Source organism: Corvus brachyrhynchos, unplaced genomic scaffold, assembly GCF_000691975.1.
Source record: "Corvus brachyrhynchos isolate BGI_N302 unplaced genomic scaffold, ASM69197v1 scaffold220, whole genome shotgun sequence".
Taxonomy (NCBI): Eukaryota; Metazoa; Chordata; class Aves; order Passeriformes; family Corvidae; genus Corvus; species Corvus brachyrhynchos.
The window spans coordinates 1,586,335-1,597,201 of record NW_008236209.1 but is presented as its reverse complement, the minus strand read 5'-3'; the positions used below and the strand labels follow the sequence as shown (position 1 = coordinate 1,597,201).

At 37.1% G+C, this 10,867-nt stretch overlaps 1 long non-coding RNA gene across 2 annotated transcripts in view; it reads left to right on the top strand.

The window, feature by feature from the left end:
- The window catches only part of LOC108448629, an 80,972-nt gene that overhangs the window by 49,816 nt on the left and 20,289 nt on the right, over positions 1-10,867 (top strand). The window contains exon 1 of one of the 2 annotated variants that reach the window (XR_001864590.1): positions 2,743-6,217. The exons of the other annotated variant lie outside the window; for it this stretch is intronic. This is a non-coding gene — a long non-coding RNA (uncharacterized LOC108448629). Of the gene's footprint in view, positions 1-2,742; positions 6,218-10,867 lie in introns of those variants that run through there. 2 annotated transcript variants of the gene reach the window in all.

Below are 10,867 nucleotides of genomic sequence, written 5' to 3'. Positions count from 1 at the left end.
AAAAAAAAAAAAAAAAAGAAAAAAAAAAAGGCAATATACAATTAAAGGTGGAAAAGGCATATACTTAAAAGCTATCACACAGCAAAATTAATGTTTCCAGAACAATCTTGTTTGGGCTTCCTTGTGTGAGTGGATTCTGTGCAATTACACACACAGAGGCAATCTTTAACACAAAACCTGTGCTTTGTCTTGGACACCAAGATAATGTAATTCACCCAATGAGCAGAGGTTCAATATTTCATTTAATTCTCACTGTTAATTGCTGTTTGTCTGCCTGGCTTACTGGATCCCAGAGGGCTTTGGTGTGGGGAAGGAACTGTTCATCACTCCATTGTCTGTGACGTAGCTCTCATCAATACAATGCAGAGGTGTTTCTCAGCATTCCTTTGATTTATACCTTCTCATACTGCTCCTTGGAGACAGAAGTCTCCTATTTCCACTTCACAGATAAGAAAGTCAAAACCAAAGACACTGAGAACAAAAGCTTTTGCTAATTTCAGAAAACTTGAATTTTATGTGTTTAAATCAATGCTCTGAATTTTCACAGAAACCAAGTCCAGGCCCTGGGGGAAAAACCCATCACCACAGAGCTACTGATTTCCTGTGGGGAAGGCTGCTTAAAGAAGTCTCACAGACTCTGGTTTCCCAGAGCTATACCCATGTGCTGCTTTTTCCCCACAACACCCTACATCATTTACTGTGTGTCTTTCAGCTCATTCTGTAAATGAAATGGAAATCTTGGGGACAAAATGAACAAAGTATCAAATAAGTAACAGGGGATGAAAATCTCCACTTCTGTAATTCTGCAGAGTTCACTGAAGTTAATTAAAGAAAGTCTCAGACTTCTGGATTTCCTGAATGCTTTGATGGAACCATAAAAAAGTTGGATTTCTCAGGTACTTTTGTCTTCTATAACACCTTTCTTCCCAGTACCTGAATCTGCTTTTAAGTAATCAATTAATATTTGTTGCAGCTTTGGGGAATTTTTCAGATCAATATTAACTGCTGAATAACTAACACTGTAGGAAGGTTAGAAAGAAGAAAAACTGTGGAGAAAAAAGAAGATTTTAGCTAAACTCTTTTAGGTTTCTGTCTGCATATGTTTAGTTACTGAATTGGAATTCTAAATCCATTTCTATAATTCTGGTTTTTGAACTACTAGGTGAAGGTTTTGAACTCATTTAACTTGGTGACAAAGTAAAACAAACTGTCTTGAGGGATATATCAAGAAGGAATTTGCAACTCAGGTTATTATCTTTCACCTTTTATTTATAGCCCAGAAAACTGTAATGGCATTTCCTGAAAAATGAAAGCGTCTCCCTTCTCAGCCCCAAAACTTACATAAATAGTGTGATTTGAACATGAGAGCTGTTTATGAACTGAGCTGAACAGACAGAGCCCCAGAAAATGAAATTGAGGATTGCATTTATGGATTGCATCAACAGTAGATCAACATAAGAATGTCAGGTAGAGTAAATTGTGGCTCAAATGAAGCTGGTGTGGTTTTGGACCTGGCAGTTTAATCGTCCTTGTGGTGTCCAGTATTGGCCAAAGCAGCATTCCTCTGTTTTGGATGTGCTGTATGCTGCTGAAGGTGCAAACTAGCAAATAAAATTAAAATAAAAGAGTAAATAAAATGCTGAATGAGGAGGGGAAAAGGAAATTTATGCTGTTTGATATATCTGATTTTGCACGGTCCATTATTTATTTACCTGTGCAGGTGCTCTCTCCTCCTCCATTTTTCCCCTTCAGTTCCCTGCCTTCTCCCCCTAGCATTATTCATACAGAGATAAATAAATAGATACAGAATTTCTATTATTACTATTATCATTGTTTATATAGATCTCACAGTGTTTCCCCTCTGCCTCACTAAATATTTGTGTTTGAGGCTTCTGGAATAGCAGTGATTCTGGCTCTTTTGAGAACCCAAATTCCGAAAGTAATCCTTCAGAAAGAAAATATTTAGAGTTTAAAGCTTTGCTTTGCTCTTGATCAGATCCCTGGAGAGTGGTGGTGATTGGTTTGGGTTGTTTACTTCATTGTCTTGTTTTGTGGGGGTTGAAAGTCTTTTCTTGGTGCATGAGCAGGGAGCAGCTTTCCAAATCCAGGGGATGTTGCAGCAGTTGGTGCCAATGGTGCTGCCTGGGCATCCCAGTGCCAGGTTTGGTGTGAGCTGGGAAAGGCTTCTGTGAGAATGACCTTGCTGGAATAATTAATGCCATTCATTATTAATAGTTAGAATTAGAATGTGGGTAAATTGTGGTGGATCTTTAGGCCAAGATACTTCTGGCAATGATTGGCTCAGCCCAAAGAAACACTTTTTGCTGTTTTCTGTTCCCTCTGGGAACGTTGCTGCCAATGGAGGCACTAAGGACTGGTACAGCTCTGCCCTCCACTTAAACTCTTATGATACCTGTGAAGGAAGGGCTGGGGCAAAACCCAGCAAACTTCAGAAAAAAAAAGGAATGTGGAAGGCAGGGTGTGAATAAAAGGAAATAAATAGAAGCGTGGAGGCAGAGAAACAAAACTACAAATGCCCAAAAAATCAGAATTGGCAATAAAACATCCAATCTTTTTCACACTTATAAAATCAAAATTTTTTGGGTAAGTTTGCCTTCAACTTTGCATCCATAAGGAACCAGGAGGAACTTAACTTGCATGGTTTCAGACTGGCTGTGTTGCAATAAACACAGATACAGGCTCTTTTCCAGATGATCTGTTATCATTCTTAGATCACAAGTGAGATAAGGAGACTTGCTCCTTTCCAGGCTGCACAGCCTGTATGTCACTTTAAACACCAGGCTTAACCCTAATTTCTCTGTTTCATTTATGTTTTCTGGGTTACATTCAGTCAATCCGCACCAAAAACAAACACCTTCAGGGTCTTTGTTCAAAACAGTGTGAAGGAATTCTGCTTGCATATTTATTCCACTAGCAAATTACCTCAAAAACCAAGAGAATTGTTGCTGAGACATTCCCACAATCATATACAAGGTCTGTTACACAGGAAAGCTGAGAAATCAACATAATGCCTGGTTTTTGTCCTCACTGTGAATACGCCTCTGTCACCTGTTGGCAGCCCAAAAGACAGAATTCTGCAGAATCTTTTCAAAGTCTAGAATCTGAACTTTTGGAGTGTTTGTTAAAGGGAAAACAACACTCTGTTCATGTTTTTTTTTTGTCTAAATACTTTCCCAAATCACAAAATTTATAAACCTTTTATGTATTAATAATTTTTGTCAACATGCTTAGAAATGGCAAGAAAAGAATCCTTGACAAACGAATTTCTTAGGCATGACAGTGCAGGTCTTAATTAAAAATATAATTCAGAGAACAAGAAGCTGTAGACAGCCAGTGGAACAATTTTTCATTGAGAGAATGAGAACAAAACTAGTCAGTGATATCATTTGAGCTTTTCTAACTCTTATTACTACACAGTCTGATTCTTAATTTTAGATGAATAGAGTATTTTAAGGATCTACAAAGCCTGCTCTCTCCTTCTTCTTTGTCCACCTTTGTTGAAGTTTTAAATTATATATTATCTTTTTAAAATGTAACATTTCCTCCTAATTAAACTCTTCCAAAGGTAAGGAGGTATTCTTGTTTTTATAGATCATAACAATTGATTGGGGGATTGGGCTAAATGTGGTTTTGTAAAATATCAGATTGTCTTCAGGCCACAGGAGAGTCTGTTCTGCTTTACCTCTACATATGAAAAAGAAACCCAAAAGAACCCCAGCTTTACAAATCAGAGTTCAAAATTTCACAATATGTCAATACACAGGGGAAATGGGACAATCAGGCCCCTCTCCCAGGCATTCCTTTTGGTATGATTTCTGTAGCTATGAATTTTGGAGTGTTTGCAGCCTTTATATTTAAAAAAAAAAAAAAAATCGCCAGCCCTGTGTTACTATCCCAACAGGTTTTCATCCCAGCAGGCACATCAGCAAAGGCAAGCAGTCACTAATGAATGACTATCCACAGAACTGTCATGGAGCACCTTGCCCATGGTTGCACAGTAAAATGCTTTGTTTAAGTCACCATGGAGATGGCTCAAATCACTGGATTTTCATTTGAAATTGTTATTCAGGATCTATATAATTTATTAATGTAGCTTGTTTGATAGGTGGTGACTTATGGAGAGAGGATAATGCAGTCATTTCCAAGGATGTGACTGTTCCATTAAAGCTGCTCAGCCAAATGATGAAAACTGAGCCTTAAAATTGGGTAAATAGTGCTGGAGAGAAATGATTGCAGAACTTCTTTTGTCGTATTTGCTCAGACCTTAGATAATCTGAGAGTGATGCTGTAGTTACACAACTATCAGAGAAGTCAGCTCCTCCCTTAAAACACTGCATGAAATCCTTTTGTCGTTGCCTTGCATTGAGTCCAGGACTTGGGAGGTAACGTCTCGCATGTTTGCTCAGATGTAAATTATTATGAGTGCATGTGCAAAATTCCTCAGCTGATTTGAAATAACAGAATCTCCACAATCCAAGTGAGCAGCTGATATTCCAGTGATCATTATCTTCTACCCAGTTGCCTACTGTGAATTTGAAAATCTTCATTGGTGACATACCTATTTATAGAAAGGCAGAGAAATAACGAGTAAGTATCTTTGCTTTTTTTTAAATTCTCTTTCCTAATTTCTCTAGAACTTAGGGTCAAGAGTCCCTTTGTGATGGTCGTAATAGAGACTTACATATGGCTTCCTTTGATAGGAATGTGCATACTTCCCTCTATTTTCTTTCTAAGCCAAAATGAAAAAAACCTCAAACAAAAACAAACAAACAAACCCACACCTAACCCACACTTTTTTCTCTTTTGTGCATGGAAAGGGTAAAAACTTCCCTGATTGTTACAACAGAGGTTTTATTTGAGTTATTCATTAAGACTCGTGTGCATCTCCACTCAATCTTCTCTTCCTAAAACAGAATAAACAATCACAGGCTTGACAATTCTTCCCGGGCTGAAACCCAGGATGTAAATAAACAACTGCTTTAGGTGATTTGATGGTGGCTTTTCCAGAAATGTGCCAAGTGTCACAGGTAAGTTATTTTGCCTCTGGGGATAGGAAATAATAAAGCTTTAGATAAGAGTTCGAGGGAAAGGTTACACTAAACTCACATATTTATATTTGTATCAAATACATAATTGATAAAAATGCATTTCCCAAGTCCTACAGGAGCTTGGACAGTATTCTGCTATTGCTAAATTCTGCTTATCATTAAACATAGATGAAGCTTTGTCACATCTTCCAACAACAGATCCTGGGAAGGCTGGGAAAGTTTAATGGAGACCACTGCCCAAATAAACACAGCAATTTCCTGGACAGGATATTTTTGTTTGAGATGGAGAAAGCACTGCAGTTAAACTCATCACTGAGCTTCTTTCTCCCTCTAAACCAGGTCTGTAGTCCCCTTCTGGCTGTGTTTGTGGACAGCATCAGAATGTGTGACACAGCAGTGCACAAACCTCCAAGTACTGGAAGAAATTAATACTGTGTACCAGGAACATTTCCATAATTACACTGAAAGCACCCAGTAATTAAAGACACTCTATTAATAATGTTACCAAAATACACTTAAAGACTTCTAAAGAAATTTCAGACTGGTTTAAAATTTCCAAATCCCCAAAGAGATGAGGAAGCAGCTAAATCTGCATTTGATAAAAGTCCAAAACAATCTCGCTGCTGCATAGTCAATCTTTAAATTCATTAAGAAACCCCTTGTTTTAATTAAAGTTACACCACATAAAAATGAATCTAAAAAACTCGTCTGGTAACAAAGACCTCTTCCTTGTTTGCTCATAAGACACAAACTTCAATGCATATTTTTGACAGAATTGCAGAATTCCTCCCTCTGCATTTTTAGATGTCATAGAAGCCTTTCATAGCAAAAGACTGTAACATCTTTACACCAAAAATTGCATTCTATTAATGCTTTTCTGAATGGACCCAGACTCTTGGTGATTTTGTGCAAAAACCAGACTGATTTTTACTTGATGCTTTCAGCAGTTCTATTGGTATGTTGTTCATTGCTCCAGGGTTTGTTTCTCAGTTTTTTTCTTCTTTTCTTTTTCCCCCTCCTTTATTTCTGCTGGTTTCAGCTTTGATCTTAACTGGGAAAAGTTTCTGGTTCACTCAGATTTCCATGGAACTTTGATAGCCATTGGATGTGCAGAAGAGCTCTTCACAGACTTCCTTGCAGCAATAAAGGTGGATATTTCCCACTCCCTTGATTTAACAAATTTGCGTTTGGGTTGGGTGAGTGTTGGTAGAAGCACCCCCATGTCAAAAGAGTTGTTCTTCCTACCTGGAACTCGCAGGGCTCTTCACTGCAGGCTCTCTGAGGGGGGCAGTGCCTTTGTCCCCTCCTGACGTTGGCTGCTCTGACCCAGCCAACAGAGCCCGAGTGCTCCCTTGGGAGGATCAGAGCTCTTTGTATCCTCTATCCCCAGGAACTGACCTCACCTGGCTGCTGCTTTGCACTGTGGAAGTTTAGAAAACTTTATTCTCAGAAAACTTTTTTCCACCTTTCTCTCTGCATCCTTTTTTCTTTTTCAAGTCCTTTCTCTTTTTGGTAATTTCAGCAGGTCAGGCTGAAGTTTGTTGGTCTCAGACTTTGATCAATACATTTCCCTACCAAATATAAGCTAGCTTTTCTTCTATTTTCAAATCAATACCCTAAAGTCTGAAAAGTAGTCAAACAAGATCAAAACCATGGCATTTAAACAATCCTACCATAACAGACTTTTGTTCGAGTTTAGAGATAAAGCTGCTGCTCACCTTGATTCTGAGTTCAGGGGCCTTTATTTCAAATGCAGTTCCTTCAATAAGTTTACCCAACATTTACAAAAATTAAAATGCTGCCGGTTTGTTTTCTTTTAAACCTGTCTTTATATAAGCTACTTTTTTTCCACTTTTTACTTTTTGCTTCAAGTATAGAAAACACTTTCAAAGTCACCCCAGGGAAAGCTCTAAGCCAGAGGACATACAGTATTTTCACTTTTTTTGTGCTTCAGGCTAAGATAGTTTGACTGTTTCATCATCTGAGTAGTAGGCAAAGTATAAATCATGTATGAAAATGTCAGCTGAAATGTTAGTGCACCTTCATGTCATTAATTGCATTTTTTTAATCTTCTGTCTGTATCATCTTCAGAAATTCCCCAACATAAACACAGTTGCAAGTACTAAATACTCCAGAGGGTTTGTTTTGGTTTGGTTGTAGTTGCTTTTGTTGTTTTGTTTGTTTCTTTCTCTTTTGGAGAGGGAATGTTTGTGGATTTTTGTTTGTTTGGGTTTCTCAGTGGTACAAAACTTGAAGAGATACATACTAGGGTTTTTTACAACTGCTTTGCAAGGTCTGGTCAAAATCTCATCCTCTAGACAAGAAAATCTAGGTAAGATTCCTGAAGTACAAAGGAATTCCTGCGGAATTTCACCGTCCAGCAGAACTTGGCCACTATTTTTAATTAGGCAACATGGCACGTCTTCCCTCAGAACTATTTAAATTCCTGTAAATTATACATGTATCTCTAAAGATACTCCAGTCCTGATTGAAATAAATGTAGTATTTGATCTTCCTCCTTTGTGTGTGAGAGGACAGAGAAACCAGGAAAGAAACTAAACTTATGCTATGGAATTCAGAGATTTAATGTCTTCGGAGAATGTGGAGCCCGGTTGGGTTTGGCTGCATGACAGAAGCTGGTGTGTTTTATAAACATGACACAGCAGACTTGCCTTGCTATTGAACATTTTACTGCTGCAAGCTGGGAACTAAAATGAAACTCTCTCTCTCTCTGCTGGGACTAATGCAGGGGTTTTGTCTGGAAAATCACCTGAATTCCCATATTTCTCTAGATATGTTGTCACTGGATGGACTCTTTCTCTGTGACCTAACGTCTGCCAATTTCAACTATGGAGCCAAAATGTCCTCAGTATTGTCTTTTGTAGTTATATTTGTCCTCTTTCTTGTCTCTTGCTTTTATTAATATTCAATGTAACATAAATTCATTGCTACTTCAGAATCCCCGAAATTGAATTTACTGTTCCAATATTAATACAATTATTAACTTCCTTCTGGAAACTCTTCATCTTAAATCCAAGTTACTGTTGCATATTCCTCTGGCCATGATGCCCTCCTGTTCATTTGCTATTAATATAGAAGTTTTTATGCTTTTTCTTTACCTATGTACTTTTCAGAGAAATGTAACTTTTTTCTAATGAAATTCTCAGACTAGAGAATTTATTATTATTTTTATTCTTCTTCCCACTTGCCTTGGGAAAGCAGAGACTTTGTGAGCAAACTCTGTTTCATTTTTTCATTGCACGAACACATTCATTGACCTGCACTCTGCTGAACTATGTTAATTTTTCTTATCAGTCTGCCATAGAAAGATAAACTGAGGTGTTTATCAAAATAAAATTTTGTGAAGGTTACATTTCTGCATCCTCAGCTCCCTAACTTTATCCCTTCACACAAAATGAAGCAATCTTCAAGTCCACAGGTTAAAGCAGAATAGTGGCCCTTTCTCACTGCCAAAGATTTTCAGAATAAATAAGAGTTATTCCTGGTCTTTGTATCCTCTGGTTCTCTGGAATGCTGCTATTCCTACATTACATCTTGCTATTTGTTTAAATATGTCATTTTAATTGAATCCATAAGCACAGCAGTAACCTTTTCTGATTTTGTGGGTGTTTCAAAAACACTAATTTTATTGACCCTCAGGCCTTTAGTTACCTGGCTCTTTTTTCCACTCCAGTTCATTTTCTTGATAAGAATTAAAATACTTTCTGTTTCTACAGATGATAAATTTTCTTATTAAAAAACACTAAGAGGCTGAATTCCTTCTTAAAACCATAAGTCGTTCTATCAATCAAATAGATTAAAACTGATTAAAATAAGCTTGAGGGGAAAAAGAAAATAAGACTCAAACCTATCATTTTTGAAAATTTAGCCTCCTATTTTGAATTATATCAGAGAACAAACATAGTGACTTTCCACATACTTTGATAAAAAGGCAGCTCAATACATTTAAAGGATATTCCTAAAGTCTGTCGTTCCGAGAAGCAAAAAGCAAAGGAGATTGGAATCACAAACCAATGGTTTTTTCACTCTCAGGAACTGAAAAGCTGATCAATTCTCCTTAAACAAAACTGAAATCACATTTTCAATCTGATTTTTATTTTTTAACTGCTATTTAAGAGCATTTGCCATAATTACGTTGAAAAAACATTATTATCCATCAAAAATGCAGAATTTTTCCAGAAAAATATTTTAATTTCTGATTTTAAGATGGAAAAATAAAATCTGTGCTTTCATTTGCTATTTTTCTTCTTAAATCACTTTTATGTATGTTAGAGAGCATATTTGTCTTTCCTTTAATTATCAAATGATTAATTTGTCCAAGTAGTCTGCAATATTTCTTAGTCCAAAATAATAAATTCACAGATTATTGAGCAGGCAAGGCAGCTGCAGATGCTTTTTTTTCAGAATAGTTCTCAGCCATTTAAAGACTCAATAGCTGGGCTGAACTTCTATTGTAATTCCATCACAGTTATTTAGCTAAAAGAAGCAATTCCAGAATTTTCAGGCAAACCCATGATAGCAATTTATAATCCTTAAAATTGTGACACTGATATTACTTTAGACCTTTTTATGGCAAGATTAAAAGGGCTTTAATACCTTTCTCTCACAAAGTGGTGTGGAAATACTGTCTTCTCTGTTTTCTGAAATAGCTGCTCAGACTTGCAATAATTTAAAAATATTATCTTGGGAGTTTTCAGGGCACAAAGTTAAAAGATAAATTCTGCTGCTCGTCCAAATGTTAGGATATGCATGCTAATCTGACATTTCTGAGCAAGGGATGGAATAAAAACTTCCTGGAGTAGGATAGAGGCTGTTGGACAATAGTTGGGATTACTCTTCATGCTGCTCATGAGGAAAACACCAGCATGTGATTAAGAACTACAGATACCTATAACGTCTTTAGAGCTCAGGTTTTGTTTAAGAATCAGGAGAAATTCATGTGCACATGTAATGACTCTCATATAGAAAGTCACAATAGTGCAGACTCTCCTAATACTTTCATTTCTCCTAATACATCTCATTTTATCTCAACATTTGGATTCAATTGCAGTGATTTTATTCTATTGTTTTCTGCTATATTCTTGGCATAAAATTCTTCTCAAATCCAGTAGCATCCTTGATATCAGATGATCCAAACTGACTTGGGTCAGGTATTAAGAATGAACTCAGTAACATCTCATTGGAGATTAGGATGCTCTCATTGAGAGATTGTCGTTTCAGGAATACGTAAAGAAAAGATATAGGGAACTTCTTGTTGGCTGTATGATGAGAATGTCATGGGTGGCAAGGATGGGAGACACGTGTTCATGCCACACATGTTGGAAATTAAGGGAAAGTTCTGGCAAGAGGCACAGCATGCAGTATTCCCTGAAATGCAGGAAAAATTATGGTAAAATATTCACTAGTGAGTACATATGGCAACTCAGACCTGCTGATATACCTGTGGCATACCTGGGGATGTTTTTTAAAAAGCTCCCTGGTATCCTTTTGCAGCACAGCCAACTGCATCATACTGATCTTAGTCTATTAAATTCAGGCAGATAACAGGGTCAGAGCATTCCATCTGTTACAGAGCCTCCAAAAAGTCTGGAGCCCAAATCCAATTCTTACACATTTACAGTATCTCCTGTATAGCCACTGGATAAATTGAGCTTTATCAATTGCTCTCCTCTTTCGTACCTGGCAGTCATTTGTAGTCTGTGTTAATGAGTACCAAAATGCCACTCTCACTAACTGGTTTTATATCATGTTGAATTTCATGGAGAATCTTCCCAGCT